Source organism: Pinus tabuliformis, chromosome Q, assembly GCF_031772625.1.
Source record: "Pinus tabuliformis cultivar Carrire ecotype Pingquan chromosome Q, CPIR1, whole genome shotgun sequence".
In the NCBI taxonomy this organism is placed as follows: domain Eukaryota; kingdom Viridiplantae; phylum Streptophyta; class Pinopsida; order Pinales; family Pinaceae; genus Pinus; species Pinus tabuliformis.
Window position 1 is genome coordinate 996,708,741 of NC_142296.1, and position 19,752 is coordinate 996,728,492.

The following is a 19,752-nucleotide window of genomic DNA, read 5'->3' on the forward strand; positions in this document are numbered from 1 at the left end:
ATGATGGTCAAGTATCCTTGATACCTGACCAACTTCTTACTTTCCCGAAAAGTCCCTCTGGGTGCAATGTGTCCTTCAGCATCCTCCAGTGTCCCCCTAAGCCATGAAGGCCTCTTCCTAGAAGAGGTAGGCTCTTGCGGAAGGGGATCAATAGGATCCATAGGTTCTTCCACATCAGGCATCATTTCATCTTCCTTTTCCTTCAGTTTCCTGGTGTCAGCTTCTTTAGATTCCCTTTGAGTAGGAAGATTGTCAACTTTGCTAAGAGCCATATGTTCGTCAAAGGTGACATCATGGCTAATTTCGATTTCCCTTTGACCAGCCACATAGGTTCTATAGCCCTTAGTATTTTCACTATAGCCCACAAAGATTCCTTTCTTTCCAAATGCACCCAATTTATTCCTTTTCTCCTTCGGCACATGAAAATTTACAGGACTTCCAAAAATTCTAAAATGAGATACGTCAGGTTTCTTACCAGTGAACATCTCTTTGGGAGTCTTGGAACCCAATGCTTGGTGAGAGCATCGGTTTTGCACATATATGGCAGTATTCTCAGCTTCGGCCCATAGAAACTTCGGAAGTCTTTGATCATGGAGCATAGCACAGACAACTTCCACAATCGTACAATTCTTCCTTTCTGCCACACCATTCTACTTAGGAGTATATGGTGTTGTAGTCACCCTCTTAATGCCAACCTCTTTGCAAAAGTCATGGAACTCATTGGATTCATACTCAGTCCCATTATCAGTCCTTAAGATCTTGATTTTCTTTTTGGTTTGATTCTCGATCAAGGCTTTGAAGTGACGAAACCGAGTGAACAATTCATTTTTCTTTTTCAAGAAATATATCCAAGTCTTGCGAGAATAGTCATTTGTGAAAGTGAGGTAATATAAATATCCTCCCAAGGAGTTCATAGGCATCATACCAGATATGTTTGAGTGAACCAACTGCAATATATCAGAGGTCTTGCTTTGGCTTGAGGGGAATGGTCCCCTTTTGAGCTTCCCTTCGACACATCCAGGACATACACCTTCTTACTCTACTCAGAACTTGGGTATCCCTATCACCATTTGTCTTGCATTGAGTAGAGCTTATAACGAAGGTGAGCAAACCTCTGATGCCATAGTTCGGACTGAAGTGATGTGTCACAAGACATGACACCCAACGGACTTCCTCTGACCTGATATAATGAATCGACTCGAAACCCAAGAGTGAAAGCTTCTTTAAAATTCTTTTTCCATACACGTACCTTGCCATTGATGAGTGTCACCTTGTAGCCTTTGTCTTCCATTGATGAAACGGCCACCAGGTTCTTTTTGAGATCAAGTACATATAGGACTTCTTGCAAATGGATTGTATTGCCCTGATTCAATTTAAGAGTGACATTCCCTACGCCTTTCATGGGATATTTTGCATTGTCCCCGAGAACAATTTCCAAGTTGGTCTCCTCTATCAAATTAGAGAGAGCTTCTTTGTAACCAGTGAAGTGCCTTGAAGCACCACTATCAATAAGCCAATTTCCCAGCGAGTCCGGGGAGCAGTAGTAGAGAGGGCCGCTGGTAGACAATATTCTTCTTGCTTATTGTTAACAACTTTAGATTCATACCTGGAGTTTCTTGCCTTCTTGAAGGGTTGTCCTATTCCTTGATTTCCGACATTTCTTTTACCTCTGCCATTGGACCTGCCATTCCTTTGATTGCCTTGAGAGTGATTTTGATCATCGTCATGGTGTGAGTCCCTCTTATCAGGGCACTCCCTCGCATAGTGGCCCATTTTATTGCAATTGTAACATCGTCTTTTTTCTTCCACCCTTCGGTCCAACCTTTCATTTGGATTTAGCCCCATAATTGTTTCTTCTTTTAGCATGAGAAGAAAAGGCAGAGGGATTGCCTTTAAGTGCAGGCATTTCTTGCTCTTCCATCCTTGTTTCTTCTTGAATACATCTAGCCATCAATTCCTCAAATCCTGGGATGACATTATTGTTGAGAAGAGTAGTCCTAAATATATACCATTCAGGTGGCAATCCACCAAGAGTTGTGATAGTCATTTCCCTGCCAGGAACTACTTCCCCAATAGATAGGAGATCATTCTTGATCTAGGTGATCCTTAAGAAATATGCTTGCATACTCTCATCTTTGCCCTTCTTAATTTCCTTCAGCTTATTTCTAAGGAACAAAACTTGATTTACATCATTAACTTTAAATAAACTCACCAATCTATCGTAGATTTCCTTGGAGGTGGTCAGCTCGGAAACATAGGCTACTAGGGGCTTGTCGATAGAGTCTCGGATGATCTTCTTTGCGTTGACTTCTCCCTTGGTCCACTTGCTTTTGACAACAGCGGAAATGCTTTGACAGCAGCGGATGCATTTGATGGAGGTGCAACAATATTGCCTCTCACATGGTCCAACACTACCTGATCTTCTAAAGTCAGATCGAGAGACATCTTCCATTCGTGATAGTCAGGCTTCTCACAGAGCTTGTCTTCGGCAGGGAAGAGTGTTGAGGACCCCATGTAGTTTTTAGGATAGCCTTGCCAACCTTCGGTGATTGCTCTTGCTCTTGCTCTTGCTCGGGCTTTGTCTTCACCTCAGCTCTGATACCATGTTAAATTATGGTATGTTCTATGCTTAGAGCAATTTACTTCTTTTCTTCTTATTAACCACTGATTAGCAATCACATATACATTAAGTAAAGTCCAGATAGAAGATTAAACAATCAACATAAAACAAGCCAAGACAAGAGACACAAGATGTGGCGGCTAGCCAGGGACAAACCCCAATGCAGGGAAACCCTTTGATCAAATCTTTTTTTATCTTCAATAGTTCAGCAGAGAGAAATAGTACAAAATCAGAATTCTGTAATTTTATATCAGCAGCAGCAAACCCTAAATAAGCAAAGTCAAACTTAGTCAAATGAGATGAAATTGACCTCCAATATGCTTGGTCAATTTCCCGGTCAACTAATCTGCGAACAACCTGAAGAATCAGCCCTTAAACAACCCCAAATACACAGTCAAACTGCAGTTGACTGAGGTCAACTTGCTGCCCCAAACTAGGGCAGTCAATGCTGGTCAAACCTGAGGTCAGATTGCCTTGATTTTTCCTTGGATGTGGTCAGCTCAGAAACATAGGCTACTAGGGGCTTGTTGATAGAGTCTCGGATGATCTTCTTTGCTTTGACTTCTCCCTTGGTCCACTTGCTTTTGACAGCAGCGGATGCATTTGATGGAGGGGCAACAATATTGCCTCTCACATGATCCAACACTACTTGATCTTCTAAAGTCAGATCGAGAGACATCTTCCATTCGTGATAGTCAGACTTCTCACAAAGCTTGTCTTCGGCAGGGAAGAGTGTTGAGGACCCCATGTAGTTTTTAGGATAGCCTTGCCAACCTTCGATGATTGCTCTTGCTCTTGCTCTTGCTCGGGCTTTGTCTTCACCTCAGCTCTGATACCATGTTAAAATATGGTATGCTCTATGCTTAGAGCAATTTACTTCTTTTCTTCTTATTAACCACTGATTAACAATCACATATACATTAAGTAAAGTGCAGATAGAAGATTAAACAATCAACAGAAAACAAGCCAAGACAAGAGACACAAGATGTGGCGGCTAGCCAGGGACAAACCCCAATGCGGGGAAACCCTTTGATCAAATCTTCTTTTATCTTCAATAGTTCAGCAGAGAGAAATAGTACAAAATCATAATTCTGTAATTTTATATCAGCAGCAGCAAACCCTAAATCAGCAAAGTCAAACTTAGTTAAATGAGATGAAATTGACCTCCAATATGCTTGGTCAATTTCCCGGTCAACTAATCTACGAACAACCTGAAGAATCAACCCTTAAACAACCCCAAATACACAGTCAAACTGCAGTTGACTAAGGTCAACTTGCTGCCCCAAACTAGGGCAGTCAATGCTGGTCAAACCTGAGGTCAGATTGCCTTGATTTTCATGCCAAAAAATGTAGCCTGCCTAGGAGAAGCAGCCACAACAAAACCACAATCAACGCTTGGTCAACGCTGGTCAAAGAGACCTTCAGCAGCTTCTGTGTCCTCTTTGCCTTCCTGTGTCCTCCTTCCTCCCACGCGTGAGCTGCTCCTTGTGTAACCCAAGGCTAAGGAGAGAGAGAGAAGAAATGAGTGAGATGAGATGATGAGAAAATGAATCAACCTCACTTGTATTTATATGAATCACTAGGAATGTGTGCCACACATTTAACTGCTGACCGACCTTGACAATTTGTCAAGTAAATACAAATAAATTCATATCTCCATAAATACTTGTCGGAATTGGATGATCTTTAGATCAATCCTACACCTCTCAACAAGACGAATATAGGAAAAATATCAGCTACCATAAATGAGATGACCCACATGGAGTTTGGCCCTAGTTGCCAATTTTAACACTTTGGCTTTACCGCAATCCAAACCCGGATCACTAGGTCCTAAATCGAGACCTACTCTCCAGGCTTTACCGCATATCCCAAACCCGAGATTACTAGGTTCAATGGAGAGAAATCCACCTCTTGGCTTTACTATATATCCTACTATTCATCGACAAGGATTCCTAGGCCCACTGAGGCAACACAATCCTGGCTTTACGGCAACCCACAATTTGGCTTAGGCATCACTAGGTCAGTGGCTTTACCATGATCCACAATCCGGTTCAGGGACCACTAGGCCATGTGCTCTATCATTTGAAGATCCACCTCACTCAGCTTCGAATCCATCCGGCAATCCAACTCAACCAAAACATGAGAACCCCATCACACCATGGCTATCCAGAAATGGCAAGGCTAGGCTGAAAACACTGTTACACCTGGCAAAACCCATGCCATAACAACAAAATAACCACATGCAATACCATGCATGCCAAATCTAGCAAGGAAAATACACATGCAAATCGATACCTGCAAAGAATCCTATTGTAGCTGCTTGATCCTGCCTTTCCCTGCTTGATCTTTGCTTCCTCTTGCCTTCTTTTCCTTTCTTGATCCAATGCCAAAATGCTCCAAGAAAACTCTAAGTGTCCAAGAGTGAGAGAGAGAGAGAGAGAGAATAATGAGAGAGCTCCAAAATTGAACTGACAAAAGGTTACCAATTGATCCTTAGAAGCTTTTTTATTAATGAGGTTTGTATTTTCTTCATTTTCCATTATTTTCCTTCATTTTCCTCCTCACATGCAACCTGTGACCTTTCATCTCGCTTTTCTCCTAATTTCCATTATTTTCATAAAGAAATGTGCCAAAAATGCCATTTTGCCTTTCCAAACCTTAGCCATTGCCTTTGCTAATTTTCTTAGCCATAATAAATCGATGAACACCCACACTAGGATGTTTTGCCCAACATTCAACTTGGAATAAGTGTCCCATCAACCGTGGTTATTATTTTTTCCTTTAGTAACTTTTATCACATGGAATTTTCACCAGGGTTGTTATAGAACCCCCCCCGGCAGACACCGTCTTGATGTTCAACCACACCTATACCTCAACAAAACCGTTGAAAAACAAACATACTGCCCATGGAGCTTTATAACATACCTCGTTGCAGTATTTACAATGATCACCCTGCTGAAAAGAAAACCAACATGACAACATAACAATAAGGCAACATAATGCCCTGACACCCATACCGCTTATTGGAGCTTTATAACATAGCTCATGGCGGTATTTACATCCATATACATATATGTGCATATACCAAAACATCACCAAACATGTACCAAAACTACTTTGCCTCAACTGACAAACGAAGAATGATACATAGCCCGCATTTGATCTGCCATTTCCCATGTAGCTTCATCGGGCCCAAAGTGCTTCCACTGCACTTTAACTTGCTCGATTGCTCGGTTTCGGAGCATGAGCACCTTTTTCTACAATATACACTGAGTCTCCGGTTAGAATTCTCCATCTAGTTCCACCTGCAATACAAACTAGTCAATCACATGATCAACATCTTTAACATACTTCTTAAGCAATGACACATGGAAAACATCATGGACTTTCATTGTCGGAGGCAGTGCAAGTCGATAGGCTACTTACCTAATCCTGTTGATAATACTGAAGGTTCCACAAAACCGTGGTGCCAGCTTGGCAAATGATCCAATCCGCAAGGAGCTCTTCTTTGGTTTGATGCGCAAGTACACCTGTTCCCCAACCTAGAACTCCTTAAACAACCTGTTTCGATCTACATAGTTCTTTTGCCTATCCTGTGTTGCCTTTAGATTCTTCTTTATAACCTGCATTTCTTGTTCCATGTTTTCCAACATATCTGGTCCAATAAGTACCTTGTTCACTGGAGCACTCCAACTAATGGGAGTATTACAACTCTGTCCATACAATGCCTCGAAAGGACTCATCCTCAATGACTCCTAATAGCCATTGTTGTGTGCGAACTCAACCAAGGGAAAATACTCCTCTCACTTTCGCTGTTGATGCATCACATACATCCTCAACATGTCCTCCAATATCCTGTTGACCCTCTTTGTCTATCCATTTGTCTGCGGATGATAAGTTGTACTTAAGGCTAACTCTGTGCCCAAACCTACTAATAACTCCTTTCAGAACTTGGAAGTAAACTTTGCATCCATGTCTAACACAATCTTCTTTGGAACACCATGCAATCTGACCACATCTCTGATGAATACATGTGCTACATCGCTAGCTGAGAATGTAGACTTCATTGGAATGAAATGTGCAACCTTTGTCAACATGTCCACAATAACCATGATGAAATCATGTTGTTTCACTGTCTTCGACAATGCTATGATAAAGTCCATGGAAATGACCTCCCATTTCCACTCTGGAATCGGAATCGGCTGTAGCAGTCCACCTGGATGTTTACACTCTGCGTTCACACGTTGACAATCAAAACACCTAGCCACAAGCTCTACTACATCATTTTTCAGATTTAGCCAATAATAAAATTTCTTCACTATAGTTAATGTCTTTTGATAACTTGGGTGACCTGAATATGGTTTCGCATGAAACCCTCTCAAGATCACCTTCTTGAGCTCACTACTCTGACACATATATCCTGTCTCTGAATCCTACCAATCCGTCTGTCGTAAGACAATAGTCCACATCCTGTGCACCTGCACCTGTACCACTACCTATACCTGTACCTGTACCTGTACCTTTACTATAACCTGTCCCTAGGCATGTACTACCACCTGTACCTATACCTGTACTTGTACTACCACCTGTACCTGTACCAGTAATCTGCTGCACCTTGTGCACAATCGCCATATACCTAACATTCTACTGACTTGCCTACAAGATCCTATCCTGTAAGTCTGTCCCATAGGAGCTCATAGCTGCTAAGTGATTTACTTGTATCCGCCTGCTGAGAGCATCTGCTACCCTGTTGTTGATGTTTTGACAAAAACACTGTTTTGGATGAAGTTTGCTTATTTTAGAGAAAAGCTTGGAGTGGCTGAAAATCCCTCTCTTGGAGAGAGGGAGCATTAATTGTATAGCATCATGAGATTGGCAGTCTTCCTTGGGCTTAGCTAAGCAATGTTGCACAAGTCATACTCGTATAACGCTCGTCTGCGTATTGACACGGCGACTCGTATAAGACTTGGGAATGACCTGTATAAGACTTGACAAAGTATAGAAAAAACTTAAAAAAATATGATCTCCAAAAAAAAGGGAAAATAAAAAAAGTACGAATTTTGAGTGGGTCTTGTTATCACCTGCCACCTACACCTACCTAGAAGTTAGTGAGTAAAGCCTTCAACCCCGCAAGGTGTGGTTGGTGGCAGGGAACTCAGAGAAGGGGCTGTCACTCTAATCCTGACTTTCTCTGTTTGAGCTATCTCCTAGATTAGCTAAGGGAGGTGGTCCCTAGTGAAAATTTAAGTTAAAAGTTGTGAGTTTCTAGGAGAGTATTATGGTGAAAATGGATTACTTTAAAGGATATATGAGCAAATATGATGTGAGCAACTTGAAATAACAATGTCAGTCATTAAAATGAGAAAACCATAAAACCAGTGCCTTATAAGGAATTCACTCAACAATTTAAAGATACATTTGCTCAAAGTAAAATGCAATCCTCTCGAAAGAGAAAACAAAGTAACCCTGAAATGTAAACAAAAGATTGTTAGCACAAGATATTGCAAGATACAAAAATGCTTTTGAGATAATCAAATTTATGAACCAAAACATGTGAAACATATCTTGCCAAAACCCAACAATTAGTAGTTAATTTGGAAATATAAAAAAGAAATGCTAAACCAAGACATCAATATGAAATTAGACTTGAAGCATGAAAATAAAGCACTTGTTTGAAATGATTACAATACTTGCTTAGACTTTGCATATGAAAACTCAAACCATCAAGAAACAAGTAAAGTAAATGTAATGGAAAGTGCTCTTGGTTAATTTTATTTATTACCTCTACAATAAGTTTGCAACTGAACTCTTCAATCCTCAGACCTCACCCTCGCCCAAAGATATGAATCTTATAGTGAAGAGTCAATAGAGAAGTAGAGGGTTTCTAAGATGTCGACTTCAACCAACTTATGTTGGAAGTAAAATTTTAATGAGGCTTGGGGCCTTCCTATACTAAAATTCCTAGATGAAGTGAAAATTGTGTTAATTCTCCAATTTAAAATAATGCTACATGCAAATGCTTCAAAGAGATATAAGATAGATGCAAAACTTGAGAGACTAAAGTGTAAATGAGCTCATATGTGTTTGCACCATTAAATGAAAAATAGGCAAGTAAATGGAATAGATTGTTTTAAGCTACAATTGTTTCAGATAAATGATAGTGCTCCAATAGTTTCAATGACATAACACATAAATTGACCAAGTGGTGAAGCATATACTTGAAGAAATTATGAAACAATTAAAACTTGCCAAAGTATGAAGTGTTTACACATTAGATAAAATTTGCTCAAGTTTACAATTTGCAAGCTTATGCATGTGGGAATTTAAATACAAGATTAGTAAAAATTGCATGTGGAGTGAAATGTGTTGATTTTAAGCATGCACAAAATGAAATTAAATGCTAGAAAGCTAAGAAAAACTAGAATCAAAATTAGGCCACCCACAAGAATCCCTCCTCTAAATGAGGAAGGGGAATGCCATGGGAAAAATCCCAAGCTCTCTCAAACATTTCTTTTATGTTTTATTAGCACTTAAAGCGAGTAAAAATGTTTCTAAAATGGCTACCCACAATATGAGAGAGATCTTTATAAAGATAGGAATCTAACAAAGTTAGACTCTCTCCAAAAAATATAACAACAACAAACTTGAAGATGGAAAAAAATCTCGAAAAGAGATTCACAAGGCTCAAAAGGCCCACGACCTAGATGAGTTTGCAATTCTCTCCCTAGTGCTTACGGCCTCCCTAGAAATCAGTCTTTGGATAGCGTGAGGGGGTCCTGCACAATGTTGCACGAAGCGGGGACGAAGCAGGGATGTTTTTTGGAAGTGGGGACGCGGAAGCGTCATTTTCCAAAAATCTAAGAAGCGAAGCGTCTGCGGAAGCGTTTGTTATATATATATATATATATATATATATATATATATATATATATATATATATATATTGCATTTATACTCAAAACAAACATTCCAAACAAGGGGAAGTGTCCAGGAAGCATCCAGGAAGCGTCCAAAACAGGCGGAAGCGCACTTCCAGGGACGCTTCCTGAACGCATCCGCATGGGATGCGCTTCGGGCCTTGGAACCGAGGGGGGGACGCTTCCTGCAACTATGGTCCTGCATACACACGAGTGAGTAGTTTCCCAAAGCTTTTCTTCAAGCTCCTTGCTGTTCAATGCTCAAGTCTATGGGTTGCAAAACAAAAAGCCAATTGTCAATGTGAAATTAGGAAAAAGAAACCAAAACAAAACTACAATTTATTATACAAAATACTAGCTCAAGTAATGGGAGTGAACCCCCATATTTGCCTAGCTTTGGAAATGACTCTTGAATAGGAGATATAACTCTGAAAGAACTAGAATCAAAGAAGTATTTTAATTTAAATAGATGATCAAGTAGCTATAGAGTAAGAAAACTCCCTTTTGCTCTTCGTTGGATGGAAAACTTGGAGTGAAAAAATGGCTGAGTCTTAGATCGTTGTGACTCTGGGAGTGAGTTGATCTAATTGAGATTTCTCCCATTTCCAGATGGATTCTTGCATCCAATACAAAAGATTTTTCCTACACACTTGAATAAGTATTAATTTGCAAATGATTAGAGAAATATAATGAATAAAATAGGCCAAACATTCCTCCTCAAATGAATTGGCAAACTTATCCCTAGAATACTACTGTAGATCAATGATATATGCAAGATAGCTCGCACACATCAATCCAAAGCAAGATGACAAGTATAAACTAATATTAATTCAATATGCAAAAGAAATTAAACACAATAGCAATAGCATGAAAGAACATCACCTCATAAGGCCAAGAGAACACCAGTGAGATAGCCCCAATGTCTTGATTATATTAAGAAAGTATGAAGTACAAAATGACAGAGTTTTTTCAAGCCCAATAGCTCATAACATGATACAATATGAGAGCACATGGCCTTATTATATAGAGAGTTGGGAGAAAATCCCAAGGTAGAATGCATGTGAGAATTGAACTTGGAGCAAATCCCAAGAAAGAGCAAGTCGAGTTCCAAGCGGAGATGACAGAGACACCAAGGCAAATCAAATTTCTCATTTGCACCCAAGGAAAATCGAATTCTTTTATATGGCATAGTAAACATATCCATGAGTGAACTAAAGCAATGAGATAAGTCCAGTCAAACCAAATCAAACTTGAACCAAGTGTTGTCACTTTAGATGATGATCCCAAAGATACTCTGTGCAAATCCCTAGGAACTGCGTGATTTCCTCAAGTGAAACTCATAATACTCCATGTGAAGTGCTAAGTGTAGAAGCAACTCTAGCTAACAGTGAGAGAATCCCCCACGAAATCCTCAATCTAAATATTCCTTATAATATTCCTTTAGTATATGAGTTCCTCTAATAAATTTGATTTTCCACATGTGCAACTGCTGCTTTATATCAGGATAATTCGATTTTGCCAAATAATGGTGTATTTATGATGCAGTGTGCTCAGTCATCTTCCACATCTCTGTTGACTCAACTCTTTGACTTAGGATAATTTCCAACTCATTTCCACGTCATTCTGTCACATGGAATAATTTATTTCTCTCTATTTTATTTAATTCTAGCCTAATTAAATGCCACAATTTCCACTAAACTTAGGAAATGTGGGTTTTGAGGGTCCAAAACACCTTATTAACCCCTCAAAGTGTGTCATAGTAGAAAGTTGAGGGTGAGAGGTGTAATTTTTATTATTCATACCCCATACAATTTTATTTGCGGTAAATCTAAAAAATTAAAAAATGACTACCTAGACCTAACCAAATTCCACATTTTTTTTTTGTGATCTAGTATGGTAATACACATCGACTCTAGACACTAAGATGTGTTAGGGGCTCAACCTTCAAACAGTCACCTCGGCTTTGGGGTAAAAAGTGAGTGAAAAAACCTAGAAAATTATCTGCCTCTGAAAAAGAAGTGATAATTAACTAGATAAAAAAACACTCCAAGGTGTACTTATTTGTTAATCGAGTCCCAACATCCTAGGCCTGTTACAGACTCAAAAATCATCATTACTAGTATCACTTAGTACAATTCCTCGCAGGGTGTGGAATCTGGGTACAAGAAAGATGATGAGAAAATAGAAGTAGAGTTAAAAAACTCTATTGACTGATGATAAATGATGGTACAAGTGTCCTATGGATCATCCTTGGGCATATAGTCTTTCATATAATCATCAGGTGCCACTCTAGTGGTCAACAGGTCCACAGGTCTTATGCGGGTCACATGCGGTTCTTCACAGGTTCAATACGAGTAGACAAGTTCTGAGGGTTTGGACAAGTACGAGTAGAGACCACGGGTCTTATGCGAGTGACATGTCTCGCTATAGAACCCGTCAAGACCTGTGGGTATTTGCGGGTCTTATGAGTCGTGCAACAAGGTAGCTAAGAGACCTTGGTTTATGGTCGGGAAGATTGTCTTGGATACTCCCTTGGGTCATTAAGATTGACTGGGAAACCAATATGGTTAGGGAGTTTGGTTTTGAGGCTTGGAGTGATCCCTTAAGTCATTGTGTTTGACTGAGAGACTCATATATATTGGCATTCATTGAATTCCATTTGGGCATCATCACAACTCATTCATTCGACCAATCACAAGGAGATCCACTCACACGTGCGAAGAAGAAAAGGAGGATTTATTTCTATGTTGACCAGCTTATTTGACTTCTGTTGACCATCATTGACTTGATTTGTTTCTTTTGTTTGATCGAGTTATTGACCGAGTATTGGAAGTTGAATATCTTGTGGTTTGTTCATTGTTTATTGACCAAGTTTCTGCTGTGTTCACTGAGGTTTGACCGAACTTTCTGTGGAATTGCGGGACCGAATTTTGGCCCTTTGACCAGCAACCTCAGGTCAAAATTCCGCCCCTTGTGCAGGCTTTAGGTGTGAGTAGATCGTTCACTTATTCTCTCTTTTGACTGGTTTTTGACTTGTCATTTATTGAAGTCAAAGGTTGACATTTTGATTGGAATATTTTGATGTACAATTGAAGAATTGAACTCTCTCTCATAAGGAAATATTATCGGGTTTCCACCCTTGTGGGGTTGTCCCAAGAAATTTTGGTGTCTCTTGTTTCATTGTTTTTATTGTGATCTCTATTGTTCTATTGAAGTTAATGGTTGAAATTTTCAAGTGTAACTGCGTAATGATTGGAATGCTCTAAAGAAGTCAAAATTATATCATTGGAAGTAGTTATCAATTTGAAAATTGTTCTAGTCCTGTTTGCTACTAGAAAATCAATAGCTCATTGGTTGGATGGAAGAGATGATGGGAGAAAGCTTTCTCCTATGGGGTCACCCACTTTTTCTGGGTAACAGTATGTATTACTCATGTATAAAATGTGAATGATAATCCCCTTGGTGAATCTTTCTAATTGTTCTCCCAAGTGATATCGATCCCTCACAAAGGTAATAGTTAGGTTTTTGTGCTAGGGCATCAAAACATCCTTACTGCTTTTCAAGATTTAGCTAATCTATCACACCCATAGACTCCATCATCCTAAGGACTAGGCACTCGCCTTGTCAATTTGGTGATCAATCCTCATTTTATCCATAAGCTTGAAATTCACTCTCTTTCTCTCTTCTAATTTCAGCCCTCTTAAGGATAAGCGACCTAACTAGGGCTTAGTGTGAATTGGCCTAGGAGAGGAATTTTGGGTGGTGGAAGGGCTCAACATCAAGATAATACCTAGTTGCCTCAAAATCAACCTTCTTTGGTGGCTAATCTTTCCATTTAAAGCTCTAATTCTCTTACCCTATCTAGTTTGCGTTAGGAAAACCCTAGATTTTTTCAGCTTCAACTTGAGAACCTTTTCTTGGCATATTGACCTTAGGATACTCCATTTTGGTTGCTTTTTCTCAAGCCCTAGGTCTATCATGCCCTAATTAGGCCTTTCTATGGGATGTGAATTGCCTTATTCTCCTTAGTTGAGCCTTGTACTTAAGAAGAGCAATCCTTTAGTAGTCTCTAGTGTCACCTTAAACCTTTAAGCCTAGAATATTTCTCATATGTGACCTAACTACCGAGAAACCTCCCATTGATGAAAGTCCATAAAGAGAAGGGGGTAGTTGTTGTGGTGACATTGGGCCACACCTCATTGTTGTCACTTGTTCTAGTGCTTGCCTTGCAGAGCACCCCTCTAGAAGATTTGCTAGATTTAAGGCAACAAAGTCCAAAACAAACTCCAAGTATTGTGCCCTCCAAGGAAGACCCCCTAAAGGCAAACACTCAATCTCCTAGAGTATACCATGTGGTCTTGATAATTGAAAGGCCAAATGCCTTTCCCCTTGTTGGTTATACTTCTCCATTTGATAGCTCCACATCCTATACCATGGTCCTATTCTCCTTAACATGTGTGGCATGTACAAGATGTCAATGCTACATAGGATAAGTACCTCAACGATAAGTATGCCTCCTCTAGCGACATATCTTTAAGACAAGCATCCACTTATTGTAAGCTTTTGAAATGTCAAACAACCAAAATAGTCTATTAGCTTTGCTTTCTCCTTTTTTTAATGGGAGTGGCTTGAGCACTCATGATTTGTATCAATACTTTTGCATTACATTGTCTCATTGACCTTTTTTTTGTTATTTGTTGGACATTAATAAACTTATTGTATCTATCTAATGTACAACTAGGGGCAGGGGTTTCATCATGCATTCCACGTCACATGAAGCACACCCCTTGCATGGTGTAAAGTTAGTGTTGATAATATCGGTATCGACAAAATATCGGTGATGGTCCTAAAAACATCTCTTTGGCAATATCAGCAAAATATCAGAAAATATCAACAAACATAAAAAATGCATAATATATTCATTTTTTTCCTTCAGATTTTTAAACATATAAAGCAATAACAACATGAAATAAACACATTGGCACATAAATTTGAAGAAAGCACTAACATATATGATGTAGTGGATGTAAAGTAAAAATGATACATCAAAGGTGATACCAAATCTTGTTGATCCCTGATAATTGTCCAATCAAGGACTCAAATGTGGAGAACCAATACAAAATAACATCACATGTATAAAGGTATCTCATCATCATGAGTTATATGTAGAAAAACAAATAAAACTAGCAGCAAGCTATCTGAGATGAGTGCCCTCTCCTCCTTTTACGGGAAAGTATGTGGGTTGTTTGTCAAGCTTGCCCCTAGCAGTAGAAGGCCCTGACCATGCACCTAATGTCAAATAATGATTGTTAGGTATGGAGTTGTGCTCTCCTATATCTGTAGCAGATGGTATTGACGTTGACGCTTCCACAGTCTCCTCCTCCTCCTCTTCTTCCTCCTACTCCTCTTCCTCCTTCTCCTCCTCCTGCTACTCCCCAGAGTCCTCCTCCTCTTGCTGCCCATGTACTAATGGATGCTCCTCTAACCATGTAGGTGACTCCTCCAAGATGGGCACCTCAAACTCCACCCTCCACTGAGACAATACATCAACATTGTCTAAGGAAATGGCATATGGATCCATTGGTTTCTCTATTTGCTTCACTTGAAGTCAGAGATTGTAATGCAAATACACTAAACCATTGAAGCGTGAGGACTCCAACCTGTAAGAGTGTCAAAAAGACAAATGAGTCTTGGCACTTGAGGATCATAAATTAAAATTATAATAAATGTATTTGTTCAGTTGAAGGTTGAAGCTCAAAGTTATACATGTTGCGCTTCTTTGAGTGTATTTTCTCAAATACACTCCAATTACGCTCACACCTTGAAGAGCTACAAGTTTGATTTAGGATTCTTATGGCCAATTTTTGCAAATTTGATGCCCTTACACCATAGCTTTGCCACCAAATATCTACAACAAAATAAAGAAAAAAAAAAATTAAAACTTAAAACATATTTAAACTTTCAAATAAAACATAATTGAATTTAAAATATTTAGAATTATAAATCAATAAATTCTAAATTGAAAATTCTAATGAATCATGACTCATGACTTGTCACTTACATGGCATGAAGAGGGACCTTTCCCAAATAGCATCATCAAAGGAAAATAGGCCAACACAATCCCGATAAAATTGTATCTCGCGATTGACTTTGCTACGAAGCTTGGGATTAGGTACCATCCTATGAATCCAGGAATGGAGCCCTTCCATCACCTAACTATCAAAATCAAGGCCGCATTTCTATGAAAATGCGGGGTTGAGGAAGAGTGTTGTTGTATGAATGGTTTGATGAAGCATCCCTTTCCACTGACTATTAATTGCATCCCATAACATCATCTATCTATTAAGCCCAACAGAATCCTTGTCTGTGTAATAAGCACGAATGGTCTCCTTGGCCCTATCCATGGCCTTATACAAATAAGCCATTACAAGCATCTCCCCATCTACCAATCTCAGAACCTTTACTATAGGTTCACTAACTGAGCAAACTTCTTCTTCTCCTTACCAAAATGCAGTGTTGCGAAAATCACAATAACATCAAAAAGTCGCGATTTTTTCATTTTCCCAATAATATCGTGCGATTAATTCAATGATTTTTTCATTTTGAAAAAAATCTTGATTTTTTTTTTTAATTTTGCTGATTTTTCGATGATGATGATGATGATGAGGAGCAACAAGAGGAGGACGTGACACAACCTACCTAGGCTACCCCTGTCACCAATAGAGGACGTGGTCTACCTCCTGTAGCTCCTAGTTCTTCAGCTTCTAGAGCATAGCAGAGTCCACTACCAACTCCACCGACATCTACATCTAGAGGAAAACTATTGCATTTTCTCGCAAGAGGGGTACCCCTGTCACCAATAGAGGACGTGGTCTACCTCCTGTAGCTCCTAGTTCTTCAGCTTCTAGAGCATAGCAGAGTCCACTACCAACTCCACCGACATCTACATCTAGAGGAAAACTATTGCATTTTCTCGCAAGAGGGGTACCCCTGTCACCAATAGAGGACGTGGTCTACCTCCTGTAGCTCCTAGTTCTTCAGCTTCTAGAGCATAGCAGAGTCCACTACCAACTCCACCGACATCTACATCTAGAGGAAAACTATTGCATTTTCTCGCAAGAGGGGCAGAAGAAATCAATAGTATTAGTTATTTGGTTTCATTTCATTGTATATGACATTATGACTCATGATATGAGATACATTATTATATTTTTTGTTGATATTTTGAGGCTGAGTTGGGACTCAGGAGTCAGGACTGACTATTCAGGACATGATTCACTATTATGTGTGATCTAGCACTAGAAATGATATTACACATCTTATATATTAGTTCTTTTATCATATTTATGTGTCAATGTATTTATTTTATGTTGTAGATGCTTTAGATATTAAAAAAATTGAAAAAAAATGAATGTTTTTGTATTTTACGTTTTTTTCCAATTCTTTCCCCTTGCCGATATTATTCCGATAACGATTTTCGCAACATTGCCAAAATGTGTTGGTTTACACCATTTTTGCAATGGCTCTCCCATCCTGCCTCCTGATGTATCTACGATCAAGCCACTCATCAGAAACAAACATTTGCTTCAACTCAAAATGCCATCAAAGCGAAGATTGAAGAGTAATAAAGTTGGTGGAAAAATGTGTGATTGTAGGATGCCGCAACTCCCTGTTTCTAGTGTATCTCCTCATGAGGCTAAGAACAAAAGCATGGTTATATATAATCTTGGGGATGCTCCTAGCCATATCAATCACCTCCTTGATGAAGGAGAGTTTCCCCATATCCTCAAACAACAAATCAATACAATGTGCTACACATGGAGTCTAGAACAATGTGTGGTGCCTCTCCATAAGCATCCTGTCGACAAACACATAATTAGTTGCATTATCTATTATGACTTGCACCACATTCTACACACCAATCTCCTGGATGAACGCATCTAACAACTCACATATCAATGTTGCATCTTTTATATGTATTGATGCATCCTATTTGTCCAACCATCAGACATCATTGTGCATCTAGAGACCTCCCATGTCTGCTTCAACTCCGCCAATCTAGAGTTGATTTCCTATTTTTTTTCTTGAAGGATTGGCCCCCGCAACTCCTCATATGTAGCTTTTTTGTACCCTGGGCCCATAATAGCAATAGCATCATACATTGGCTGCCATAATGGATTGTTTTTGGTGATGCTGAGAGATAAGTCAACTCTATCTGCTTCTTGCTTATCCTTTTTTTTAATTGATTTTATGGAAGGTTGTGCTCCATATCTAGTTCGTGGAACAAAACAAGATGACCTCCCACTCCCAGTAATGTCAATAGGTGACGTTGTGGAGCCCCTCCCACTACCGTCAACCTCAAACTCAGACGCAGATATCCCGAAACAACTACTACACATTCAACGTTGTTTCTTTCTATTTTTTCATCAATTGCTTCAAGAGCTTTTTGTATAAGCTCAGCACTAGAAACCGTACAAAGCCCAACATCATGTCCAAGGAGTCTAGCTAGATGGTATTTCAATTGCGTAACCCGTCCTGTCATCTTGGTCCCACACAATTTGCATGATATATATGCCCGATTTGTCCCACCATCAGGTTCCCCATACTCCCAAAATGGGTCCAAGGGCTTTGGCATATTTGTAGTGGATTAATGGACAACATCAAAATTCAAACCTAGGGCACCAGAAAAACAAAAAGTAGGCATTAAACCCTCATACAAAAAAGATAATAGCCACCTCATTTTAAAAAATAATTTTTTTACTACATTATTTGCAATGAAAAATGGCAATAAGAGGGTGCATAAGAAAGTTAAAAAAAATGAAGCTTGCTGTCCAAATATAGAGAAAACCCTTGCATTGGCTCAAGGGCATGAAGATCATACCAAATGGAAGAAAAACAAAGAAGCAAAATGTTGGTAGGCAAAGAAGCAAGCAAGCATAACCCTAAGTCTATGAAAAAAATCATTAACATAGGGGTTTTTAAGAACATTCCTGTTAATGGAAGAAAAGAAGTTTGTCTCACTGATCCTGAATCTTTGATCCACAAAAATTTTTGGTTGTTGATGATAATGTTTGTTTGATCCTCAATCCCTCCTTGAAAACCACCACAAAGCTCTTCCCCTTCCTTCTCCAAGACCAACAAAACAAAATGATCAAATAAAACTCAAAAATTTGGTTTTGTAGCCACGACCTAACTTGCCCGGTGATAAATTACGTCGTTGCGCGATATTTTTCAGAGATATTTCTGATATTTCGGAAATATCACAATATTTTCAAAGTGGAAAATATTGTGATATTTCCTCAGCGATATTTTGTTTGCCAAAAATATCGTAATATTTACGAAAATCGACGATATCTTAGTGACATTATCAACACTACTGTAAACACTTCTGATGCAACCCTAAAGTTAACATGACACGCCTACACTTGGTGTAGGTGTAGAAATGTATGATTTCTCACTTTAACATCTCTTGTTTTCCAAGAAATGTCATGAAATGCATATATCATCAAGCTGAAGCTGATAACATGTGTTGTGGCCTGAAAATCATCATTCATTAGTAAAAATGAACTCCAAAATGGCAAAAAGTTATGTCAAAATGATGCCTACTTTAACTGATATCATATGATGGGGACCTTCCAAGTCCTGTCACAATTCCATCCTATGACAAACCCATAATAGACATGCTCCTGTGAAGTGGCAATAAGATCATCACGTTATGTAGAGTTTCAATATCAAAATAGTTTTATTACCTTTGAGCTCCCTCATATCTGATTTTATTTTTTGCATTTAAATATTTAATCCTTTCTTTCCAAATTTTGCTGTGAATTAACAGAACATCCTTTACGTAAAGTTCCTGTATTCTCTTCTAACATTCACTCATTTTTTCATGGATAATAATTTTCAATATTAAGTTTTTCTTGCAGAATGGCTCAGAAAAGCCATCAAATGAGTTCATTAGAGAATAAAAGAAATCATCTTCGTTATTGAAATGCTAAGATAGTACCTTTATCAATTGCAGTACACATTTGTGCACATGCCCGATATTAGAACATGATTACTATGTGATTGATGCAGGTTGGCTTTTTCTTAATGGATTACCCTCATTTATGGCGTGCACATTTGGAAAGACTTCACAACCTTTATACTACTGGAAAGCTGAAGGTTCTTTCTTCCTCAATAATGTGCAGTATGAAAATAGAATTAGAATGCTTAATT

General features: G+C 38.9%; 1 pseudogene across 1 annotated transcript in view; it reads left to right on the forward strand.

Annotated features, from left to right (window-relative positions):
- LOC149222824 (uncharacterized) overlaps positions 1 to 19,752 on the forward strand; it is a 369,394-nt pseudogene that overhangs the window by 275,881 nt on the left and 73,761 nt on the right. The window contains exon 14 of the transcript XR_016249667.1: positions 19,612 to 19,698. The product of XR_016249667.1 is annotated as an uncharacterized LOC149222824 (transcript). The remainder of the gene's footprint in view (positions 1 to 19,611; positions 19,699 to 19,752) is intronic.